This window comes from Megalobrama amblycephala, unplaced genomic scaffold (genome assembly GCF_018812025.1).
Source record: "Megalobrama amblycephala isolate DHTTF-2021 unplaced genomic scaffold, ASM1881202v1 scaffold456, whole genome shotgun sequence".
Taxonomy (NCBI): domain Eukaryota; kingdom Metazoa; phylum Chordata; class Actinopteri; order Cypriniformes; family Xenocyprididae; genus Megalobrama; species Megalobrama amblycephala.
In genome coordinates this window covers 115767-127982 of record NW_025953387.1, presented here as the reverse complement: position 1 = coordinate 127982, position 12216 = coordinate 115767, and the positions used below count along the sequence as shown (strand labels likewise).

General features: G+C 42.3%; 1 pseudogene; it reads right to left on the bottom strand.

Annotated features, from left to right (window-relative positions):
* LOC125261665 overlaps nucleotides 1-11641 on the bottom strand; it is a 31762-nt pseudogene extending 20121 nt beyond the window's left edge.
* Between the last annotated feature and the right edge of the window lie 575 nt (nucleotides 11642-12216).

The following is a 12216-nucleotide window of genomic DNA, read 5'->3' as shown; positions in this document are numbered from 1 at the left end:
CTCATCAGGAACAGAGCGTGAATTGTGATCCTGGGCTCTTGTGACCAAGTGCGAGGAATTGGGAAGCAGTAAGGCGGATGGTGAGAGGAAAAGGTTGGTGTGGGCCATCAAAAAGACCCTTCTCACTCTCTCTGTAGATGAACTGTTCCAGATTGCCAAGTCAGTGGGTCCAGTGTCAGGAATGGATGAGTCTCGCGTTGAGTCGACAGATGAGGAGGGTTGTTTTGAGTACATTTGCAGTTTCATGTCCAGTGAGCTTTTACTGGAGTTAGAGGATTCGGGGATGGCACATTTATTAAACTTAAAGGAGTTGATTGACATAGTCATTCGGGGTCGTGCTTCACAAGTTGCTGTAACAATTGATGTATCGGGCAGTGGGGATGTAAGTCATGCTAATAATAAGGTTAACCCAACTGATGATAGTGATGTTACCGATATTGGGATTACTAATACAACCCACATGGCACTATCTACGTCTAGTGACACACATGACACAGAGTTGCAGAAAATACTTACTAGTTATGAGGAGCTGAGTAAGAAAATTATGCAGTACAAACACACACCCACTCCACAGCCTGAGTCATCTGTAAAGATAGGACACACCACACAGAGTAGTAACGTGGCAGGCACCAGAGGTTTAAGTGAACACTCTATACCATCAACACATGACAAGTTGCTCTCCTTAAGAGAGTTGTCTTACCTTCATCGCAGGGAACTGAAGATCCAGGGGGGTCAGGTTGGGGACCAGGGGTCAGATCTCAGCTATAACAGTGTCTGTCGGCAAATGGAAGACGGTTTAAAGGAGCAGTTCAGTGATGCAGAGGTTGTAAGAGCCGTCCTCAAAGTCATCAAGCCAGGGACTTTTAAAGACATGTTGATGAATAAGGATGATCTGACTGTAGAAGAACTAAAAGCCTTCCTCCACTCCCACCTGGGTGAGCAAAGTAACACCGAACTGTTCCAGGAACTGATGTGCACCAAACAAAAAGACACTGAGACACCCCAACAGTTCTTATACAGAGTTATAGGACTTAAGCAGAAGATCATGCTGGCCTCAAAACATGCTGACACAGTTGTCAAGTACAGTGCAAGCACAGTGCAGGATGTGTTTCTCCACACCGTGTATCAGGGACTAGGTCATAAACATGATGATGTCCGCAGAGAGTTGAAGCTATTGCTTGTGGACCCCAGAGTATCGGATGAGGCAATCTTAAAACAGATGAAGAAAGTGATGTGTGATGAAAGTGAAAGGCAGCGAAGGCTGGGTCCCGCCACCTGCCAAAGACTAACAAATGTGAACAGTGCTCAGTCTGAAGTCAATGCTTCGCAGTGTCCTAGTGTAAAGGAGAAGGGGCCAAAAACAGATGTGATTCAACAGTTAACGGCAAAACTTGAACAGCTTACAAATACAGTTGAGCTCATGAGACAGTCAATGCAGACACAGACGGAAGGCCACCGGGCAGTGGGCTGTCTTAAGAGACCAACACGCCAGGGAAACTGGAGCCGGTCCCTGCCGAGGGACAAACAGTGACCGGGTCTCAGCGATTGTCCCAACCTGACATTTGTCATGCTGATCAATCTGGAATTGAAGGACAGAAAAAAGACAAAGTAATGGAAAAGAGACTGAAACAACCAACCAAGACAACCAATCCATCCACTTATGACTTACCTCACAGCAAAAGTGAACGTCTAGCCAAACTCATTGGAAGGAGAGCTCTCACCCATTGTAACCTAAATGGATTAGCAGTCAGTGCTCTGCTAGACACTGGGGCTCAAGTCAGTATGATTGATAGAGACTGGAAGAGTAAATATCTACCTGACACTCCTGTTAGGCCACTCAGTGACATTATAGGTGACGAAGATGAGTTAAGGGTGTATGCAGTGAACGGTGACGTCCTCCCGTTTGATGGCTGGGTTGCCCTTACAGTCAATTTGATGGGGAATGAGGACCCTAATCTGTCAGTCACTGTGCCTTTTCTTGTCAGCAGTCTTGCTCTGGAGAGGCCACTGTTGGGTTTCAACGTGTTGGAAGAGATGATACAAGGACGACCTGAAAAGCTAATTTCAAGCCTTGTCGTCCTACTCTGTAATGCCTTGTGTATACCAGCAGAGAAGGCAGAGCTAATGGTGAGCTTCATCCAAGCCAACAAACCCTCTGTGCAGTGCGGGCGCCTACGGACGGGCAGACAGGACATGGTTATCCCAGCAGGTCAGGTAGCCTGGGTCAAATGCCAAGTCCCACCCCACATGAGTACATCTGACGCAGTCTTCCTATTTGAGCCTGATGACAACAATGTGCAGTTGACAGAACTGGACGTGGGTGAAGGTCTGTTGGAGGTACAAAATCCAAGAAAACCTTATGTAGCTGTACCTGTGGGTAACAACACCAAACATGCAGTAACTCTGCCAAGAAAGACAGCACTGGGCGGCATCGACTGTGTTGAAAAAGTGATCGCAACAGACTCACCTGAAGCACCCGACCCCACAGTCACTGTTAACAGTGCTGTATCAACACCTGTTGACGCCCGTCTATCATCATGGCAACCTCCCATCGACCTCAGTCACCTTGATGATAAACAAAGGGAAAAAGTCAACAAAATGCTGTGTGAAGAAGCCGGGGCTTTCGCACGTGACGGTGATGATCTTGGATGCATACCAAGCTTACAAATGTCGATTACCCTCACAGATGAAATCCCTGTACAGAGAGCATACTCAGCAGTCCCGAAGCCACTGTTTAAGGAGGTAAAGGAGTACGTGCAGGAGCTGCTGATGAGAGGCTGGATTGTTAAATCCAAGTCCCCATATGCTGCCCCAGTAGTCTGTGTTAGGAAGAAGGATGGCAGCCTACGTCTTTGTATTGATTATCGCCTCCTGAACAAAAAGACTGTGCCTGACTGACATCCACTACCCAGGATACAAGACCTGACAGACACACTGGGGGGCTACACCTGGTTTAGCATCTTGGACCAGGGAAAGGCGTACCATCAGGGTTTCATCGCCGAGGGCTCACGACACCTGACTGCCTTCGTCACCCCATGGGGCCTCTATGAATGGGTCCGTATCCCATTCGGACTCTCAAATGCCCCAGCAGCATTTCAGCGGAGCATGGAGGAGGTGCTAGGCACCCTCAGGGATGAATGCTGCATCCCTTATCTGGATGACGTGCTCTGTTACGCGAGAACATTCGATGAACATGTGGAAGCCCTCCGCAAAGTGCTCCAGGCTCTTCAACAGCATGGAGTAAAATTGAGACCTGAAAAGTGTGAGCTCTTCAGACAGGAAGTCAGGTACGTGGGGCGCCTTGTGTCAGCTGATGGTGTCAAGATAGACCCACGGGACCTTGAAGCAGTCAAAACCTTAACAAGCAAGACACCACAGACAGTTGGTGAAGTAAGGAAACTGACCGGCTTCTTGGGATATTATCGCTCCTATATCCAGGATTTTTCCAGGATCGCAAAGCCAATCTATGAGCTTCTCCAAACTAAGTCAGGGAAAGCCCAGACTCCAACATGTGGGAAAACCACCAAACGCCCACAGCTTCCTTCCCGACAGCCTGTTGACTGGACCACTCAACATCAGGAAGCTTTAGAGCAACTGGTCACTCTCCTTATAACCCCCCCTGTCTTAGCGTATCCTGATTTCAGCCTACCTTTCACGCTGCATACAGACGCCTCAGACCAGGGCCTGGGGGCTGTCCTCTATCAGCGCCAGAATGGAAAGCTGAGAGTCATTGGCTATGGCTCGAGGACTTTAACACCTGCTGAGCGTAACTATCACCTACACAGTGGAAAACTGGAGTTCCTCGCATTGAAATGGGCTGTGTGTGAAAAGTTCCGGGACTACCTGTACTACGCCCCCCATTTCACTGTGTATACGGACAACAACAATGTACGCCAAACTGCAAGTGGAGCCACACGAAAGCTGCTGCATGAGTGGAGTAAGTTGCAACTTGAAGGCGGCCTCCTTTATAGAATGACGACCCAGCAAAAGCAGTTAGTCCTCCCTCTGAAACACAGGCAGATTGCTCTGAAGTACCTACACAATGAGATGGGTCATGTAGGCACAGAAAGAGTGCTCCATCTTGCTCGGGAAAGATTTTACTGGCCCTTTATGGCTAAAGAAATTGAAGACTATGTCACCCGAAAATGTCCCTGTATCAGGTCTAAAAAACCCACGATACACACAAGAGCTCCTATGGGCAGCATTACATCTAACTTCCCCTTAGAGCTTGTGTGTATTGACTATTTGCATCTGGAAACCAGTTGTGGGGGATATGAATATATTCTAGTAGTACTTGATCATTTCACTAGATTTGCTCAGGCATATCCCACGAAGAATAAGAGCGGGAAAACAGCAGCTGAGCGCATCTTCAATGATTTCATACCCCGGTTCGGATATCCATCCAAACTACATCATGACCAGGGTCGCGAATTTGAGAACAAACTGTTCCAATCATTACAGCGGCTGTCAGGGGTTGGCCACTCGCGGACATCGCCCTATCACCCACAAGGCAACCCAGCCGAGCGGTTGAACCGCACCATCCTCCAGATGTTAAGAACATTGACTGATAGTGAGAAACTGCGGTGGAAGGATCACCTCCCGCATGTTATACACGCATACAACTGCACTAGACATGAGTCAACTGGTTACTCCCCGTTTTTCCTCCTTTACGGCCGTCACCCACATTTCCCAGTCGATTTGCTGTTTGGGTTGGTTGGAGAAAAGGAACCATACTCACCTAGAGGATTTGCAGAGAAATGGGCTAAAAGGATGTCGGAAGCCTACCGCATTGCTGGCGAGAATAGCAAAAAGTCCAGTGCAAGGGGAAAAGTGGCATATGACAAGAGAGCAAGAGGGGTTGTACTGCAACCAGGGGACAGAGTGCTGGTCCGGAACCTCAGTGAACGTGGAGGGCCAGGAAAATTAAGGGCATACTGGGAGAAGACTATATACATAGTCGAACGTCAACTTGCTGAGAACCCAGTGTACGTTGTCTGCCCTGAAACTGGAGACAAACAGAAAAGCAGGACACTGCACCGTAATCTCCTGTTGCTGGTGAACGACTTACCTGTCAATGTCACTCCATCTGACACCAGATCTATTCCTGAGAAGAAAACACATAACAGACAAAACCAAGATAGAATGACAGACACTCAAAGACAAGCAGACACGAGTGATGACAGTGAAAATGATTCAGATGATGATTCTGGCTCGGGATACTGGTTAAGGAGACCGGCCGAAAGGATAGAGGAAAGACCCGTTACCTACCAGGAGCAACTCACCAGGTATCCGGAGATTCAGGGGTCAGAACCAGCACCTGTAAGGAGAGAAAGACATAGTGTACCTGAACACTTACCAAATCCTACTGAGAAGAGACACCATGCTGATGAAAACCTACCTTTATCCACTGGACCTGTGGAAGGGGAGGAAAACAATGGACACCAAGACTCTGACTCAGAAGCTCGACCTTTGACCCCACCTGTAGAGCACACTCAGTCAGACGTTAGAAGGTCCGTTCGTGAGAAAAGGCCACGCCGTTTTCTCACATATGACTCATTAGGTGAGCCATCAGTTCAGACAGACACCACAGTTAACTCAGTGACCGGATACACAGCACCCTATATACCTGTCATAGAAGCATCTCATCACACTACACCTGCACACTCACTCTTTCCATACATCCCGCCTCTTTGTATGCCATATTCACACCCACTCCTTTACTCCCAGGCACCATACATGCCATACCCTTACCAAGCACCAGCCACATACATTCCACCTACCATGCTTGTTTGTTAAATAGAAATTTGAGAATCAAGGTTAAGAATTGAAAAAGTTAAACGGTTTTGAGGTAAAGATTTTTGGAAATGTCGGGAGCCATTCTTCTCTGTCAGGGAGCGTGTGATGCCCACTAAAGTGTTATCACATTTGTGGTAGTTTCTGTAATTTTATAATTAATGTTTTGAATATTTGTTTAGGGGTAATGAACCTGTTTCCACCTTCCTTTCATTAAAATATTTTAAATAGAGGTCAGGAGTAATTATGAAGTTCGCCAGCAGAGTGTAGCGTGGCGCTTATTTTGCTCCATGGGGCTTTACGTCAGTTTTGTCCGCTTTGCGGTTTTTTCTCTTTCTGCTGAGCGAGATGAAAAACAGACGCAGAGTTTGCCCTGTCTCATTTATTTCTTCTGTTTCCAGGTTGGTGGAATAGTAACTTAAGCTAAGTACCTGGAGTGTAATATGTTGGCATGTCGCTGAATGTTTTAATGTCCGCTAGTAAGGCTGTTTTATGAATATGTGGACATATATGTACATATAGCAGTAGTCGCATTTTCGCGCATGTTAATGTCACCTGTTGCTACCATATTCACATTGGACAGAGATTTATTTTTAGCTCCTTGAACATTTTTGTAAAGATTCAATACTTTTGAAATGTATGATATTGTGTAAAATGTTAAAAAAGCAAATGTTAAAGCTGAGTTTATGTAATGGTTAAAGCCTAATGTTAAAAACAAATGTGATATATTTTAAAAGTGGTAAAAAAATAAGTTAAAAATCTGTCAGCTCAAGCATTTTAGGAAGAGTAAGAAAATTACTTTATCTGGAAATGTAAAATTGCATTTAGGAACAAAATGTAACCATATGTAAGTGATAACATACACTGTTTGATTTTTAGCTGGAAAGAGACAACTTACAGGGTAACAGTGGTTATTGTCATTGTGATTTATTTAATCACACAAAACTTATAACTCAGTATTTCCTGAGAGGAAAAAAAGACAAATTGTATTTTATTTTGAAGTTGTTTATTTCATAGTGAACATTGAATGTTTGTAACCGAGGAGGATTTAAATTGTGAATGTTTAATAAATCCTCTCGTTCTCTCTTTCTGCTGAGCAAGATGAAAAACAGACGCAGAGTTTGCCCTGTCTCATTTATTTCTTCTGTTTCCAGAGAGAGCATATAAGCTGTTTACGTGGTGTCAGCGGGTACCTGTAACATATACAATTGACTGACAAAATATTTTAAAAAGTAAACGTGCAAATCTTGCCATAATATCGAAGTAAGTGTGCATCACTGATCATCGTTCTCACTAAAATATTTAGTCATAACATGAGATCTGCAGTTTAGTTTGAAGAGGAATTATTGTGCTCCTATCACTCCTCACTGTCATTAAAACAGCGTGTCACAGGAAAAGTGATCAAAAGTTGCACATCCACTGTCTAAATTCATATAATTTCTGTTTAACTTCTGCGTAATGACTTTCAGTGCTTATCGCCATTAATGAAAGAGGAATATTAATGTAAATGTGTTTATCAAAATGAAGACAGAGTTTAAAATCGCTCTGTTTACTTCATTACTTTTCTCACTCTAGTAAAAGAGTTTGTACACATGGGTCAGAGTTTGTGTGCAGGTTAAGTTAACATTAAATTTGTTTTTATAAATCCCATCTTTTGTGTAGGAAGTGGCGTACGGCTCTTTCAGGGCATGTTTTGTGTGTAACGGTTATAAATGAGGCCCATGTGCTGCGTTTCCCAAAAGCATCTTAAGCCTAAGAAGTTCATAAAAAACGATTGTACGACTATTCTTAATATTTCGGTCTGTTTCCCAAAGCATTAATGAACTCACAGCAGCAGAAAGAAGCTGAACACTTCAAATATACTTTACATTGTGATTCATGTGTGAGAGTCAAATATGATCTTACCACAGTATCTTCAGTTTACAGTGAGGATCCTGTAGTACATCAGACAGCAGATTCACTGATTTTCCTATTTTATTCCCAGACAGATCCAGATCTCTCAGGTGTGAGGGGTTTGATCTCAGAGCTGAAGTCAGAGCAGCACAACCTTCATCTGTGACTCCACAATCACTCAACCTGTAGAGAGGTTCAAATAGCATAATAAATAGTTAAACTATCAAAAAAGCATCAAACAACTTTCAATTCCAATATAATTTAACAATGTCAAATTCTTTTCCAAGTTTCATGGTCAAATTCACACTAATAAAAAGGTTAAGATTGAATTAAATTAATATTCATGTATTTATTCACTTTAAACCAAGGGTCTTCAACTGGGGGTCCACAGCGGTACTGCAGGGGTCCGACAATTAATGTTTGATCACAGAAAATGTTTTGATCTCTTGAACTCAATGGCCAATCAGAGGAGTTTCATTTAGTCAGAATCCACTCACACACAAAATATTCATATCAATAAATTTTTGAAATTATATTCCAATTATTTGTAAAAGTAATGACTTATTAAATAATCTTAAATGTCTCACTGTACATTGTTATTCTTGTTATGGTGGAGCCGCTGCTACACATTACATCTGCTCTTTACTAGAGAACCTGCACTAACTTCAGATACTCAGTGATTTGAGTCTTAATTGTTCATCTGACAGTAAAATTAAAATGTACGACTCTGCTATGTTAACCATACATCAAATATCTTAAATTCTTTTATGTCATTAATTTAAATGTTTAAATTCCTTCTTTATGTGCGAAAACACTGACTTTATTTGAATGTATGAAGGAATTTTTCATTGTGACGGTTTAGAAAACACATCAAAATACTGACCACTAAACTCTGGACAACTTCTGCAGCTCTGAAGATTTATGAACTTTTATAGATGGAGCTGTTGAATGCTTGAATCTGATTGGTTGACGAATGTTATAATGTGTGTGATTATTTTCAGGGAAACACACGACTGAAGTAGTTCAGGCAGGTCTTGACCACATTACAGTTCATATCACTTCACCAAAGTTATTTCAGTTATTTCATAAGGTCCTTACAGCCTACAACTGCAAAAGAAACAAAATCCACAACGACACTGACCAAGTAAATAAATATAGTAAACAATATGATAAAAACAATGAATTATTGTCAAGGTTTTTGCCACAAAATATATTTTATTATGTCCTGAAAGGTCATACTCTCTTTCTCTCTCACTGAAACACACACACACACACACACACTCACACATACAGTACAAACACACACTCACACAGAAATGTGTTGTCCGCGCTGCTCTGATGAATTAATCAGTTAAATAGTTTAGTAACTTAAAAGCTACATGAAATTTCTCACCAGTGAGGAAATAACGGTGCAGTTCTTGATGTAGATAAACTTACAGTTTCACTATTAGTAGAGACAATGCTGCTGAACACTGTTGAGAGACGCACAGACTCAGGTAGATTAATTCACATCTGCTTATTCTCTCTCTCTCTCTCTCTCTCTTTCTCTCTCTCAACTGCATTAATAACTGTATTATTCTGCTATCAATGGCTCAAGCCTCTGTTACTAGTTCTGAAATGACGCATTGGGATTAGCAACAGAGGATTGGGATGAGATGTGTAAGAAATTAGTCCCACACAAGAGTGTTTTAAGGACAAAAACATGACAAATGTCTTGAAATACAACATCTGAACAATGTTTTGAGGTGTGGTAACTGTAGTACAAGCAGAATAATTTATTCCGGGCTGTTGAATTATTAGAAAATCCGATTCGAGTCGTGGCCGCATTACTAATTTGGGTGTGCAATATTTTCGAATAATTCAACAGCCTGGAGTCAAATATTCCTTACTTATTCTTTTAATGTTTTAACAGTGAAGTGATTGTTCTCAAAGATACTTACTGAACTGATCTGGATTCTTTCATCACAGGCAGCAGCTTCAGAAAAACTTTCATATCTTCAGCTTTATCGCATCCTCCAACAAATGTATTAATATCAAACTCATCCAGCTCCTTCTCTGATGTCAACAACACAAAAACTACAGCTGACCACTGAGATGAAGAGAGTTTGGCTTCATTTATTCTTCCAGATTTCAGATACTGTTGTATTTCCTCCACTAGTGAATGATCACCCAGTTCATTCAGACAGTGGAACAGATTGATGAATTTCTCTGGAGAGTCAATGGTCTTGATCTTCTTCTTGATGTACTCAACTGTTTTCTTATTGCTGTCAGATCTGCTTCTTGTCTGTTTCATTAGTTCTTGTAGGAGAATCTGATGAGACTTCACTGACAGACCCAGAAGAAACCGCAGGAAAAGGTCCAGATGTCCATTTTTACTCTGTAGAGCCTCATTCACAGCTCTCTGATGCAGCTCAGATAATGAAACATGTTCTGATGAATTGAGTTGAAACCAGTCCTTAACTTTAGACAGCAAACTCTGATCAAACACATTTCTGTTGTTGTTTGTACAGGAGAGGTGCACATATAGAGCTGCTAGATGTTCCTGAACGCTCAGATGAACAAAGCAGAAGACTTTCCCCTGATACCAGCCAAACTCCTCTCTGAAGATCTTAGTGCACAATCCTGAGTACACTGATGCTTCTGTCACATCAATGCCACACTCTCTCAGGTCTTCCTCATAGAAGATCACATTGCCTTTCACAAGCTGCTGAAAAGCCACTTTCCCCAGTTTGAGGATCATGTCTTCATCTGTCACGTTCTTCTCATAGTCCTTCTCATGTTTGATGTTGGTCTGAAGGATCAGGAAGTGTGTGTACATCTGAGTGAGAGTCTTGGGAATCTCTCCACTCTCTGCTTCGCTCAACATCTTCTCTAGAACAGCGGCTGAGATCCAGCAGAACACTGGGATGTGGCACATGATGTCGAGGCTCCTTGATGACTTCAGGTGTGAGATGATTGTATTGGCCAGACTCTGATCACTGATTCTCTTCCTGAAGTATTCCTCCTTCTGTGGCTCATTGAAGCCTCGTACCTCTGTCACTCGATGGACACACTCAGAGGGGACGAGATCAGCTGCTGCTGGTCTGGAGGTGATCCAGATGAGAGCAGAGGGAAGCAGATTCCCCACAATGAGGTTCGTCAGCAGCACGTCCACTGAGGCTGATTCACTTACATCACACAACCTCACATCGCTCTGAAAATCCAGAGACAGACGACACTCGTCCAGACCATCAAAGATGAACAACACTTTATATTTGTCACTGGATATTTCCATTTCTTTTGTTTCAGGGAAAAAGGCATGAAGAAGATCAGAAAGACTGAGTATTTTGTCCTTCATCAAATTGATCTCTCTGAAAGGAAGTGGAAATATGAGCTGGACGTCCTGATTCTCTTTCCCTTCAGCCCAGTCCAGGATGAACTTCTGCACAGAGACTGTTTTTCCAATGCCAGCGACTCCCTTTGTCAGCACAGTTCTGATGGGTTTGTCTTGTCCAGGTAAAGGTCTAAAGATGTCATTGCATTTGATCGGTGTGTCCTCTGTTGCTGCTCTCCTGGATTGTGTCTCAATCTGTCTCACCTCATGCTCATTACTGATCTCTCCACTCTCACTCTCTGTGATGTAGAGCTCTGTGTAGATCTCATTCAGGAGTGTTGGGTTTCCCTGCTGTGCTGTTCCCTCATACAGACACTCAAACTTCTTCATCAGATTTGATCTAAACCTGTTGAGGACTTCATGGCTGTAAAATTAGAATACCACATTATAACATGAGTTAATAAGCACAAGGTCTTTTTGCATTCTGTATCATAATCAATGCATATCTTTTACAGAAATGTTATACATCAGATCAGTCTGTGTATCTCCACTCTTAAAATGTATTTTATGACCCATAGACTCGTCACTCCTCATAGACACACAGCTGGACTCTGGTTCTGATCTCATCTGATCAAATGAACTATAACAGAACAGATTTGATCTTTTATGAATATAATCACTTTAAGATAAGGTCTTACAAGCATTTATCATCAAACATATTTTTGCAAAATATCTTGCCATCTTCAGACATTTAACCATCATTTAAAGGTGATTTAATCTGGTGTTTATTCAAAGTACCTGAATCCTGGAGAAAAATCTTCATCTCTGGATGTTTGTGTGTCATCCATGATGAATCTGAACAGTTGAAACAGAATCTGATCTCCAACACTGACTCTGGATGGAAGATCTTGTACAAACACAATAATTCAGCTTTTCCTCAGACAGGATCAAGAGACGTGGCGTTCACTCAAATACACAATGTTATTGTATGTTCACACAAATGCTGAAATAAACCACAGACAACACGAAACAATATAACCATGTTCATTTGTTTCAAAATTAAAAATATCAAACGCATTTCAAAGAATTATTTATGTCCTTCAGATAATGCGGAAGTCACCTGTAAGTCTCGTGACCTGAACACTCACCTTGATCAACATTTAATTATATATTAAATTAAATGCTAAAAAAAAAAAAACTCCTCCACATTTTCTATC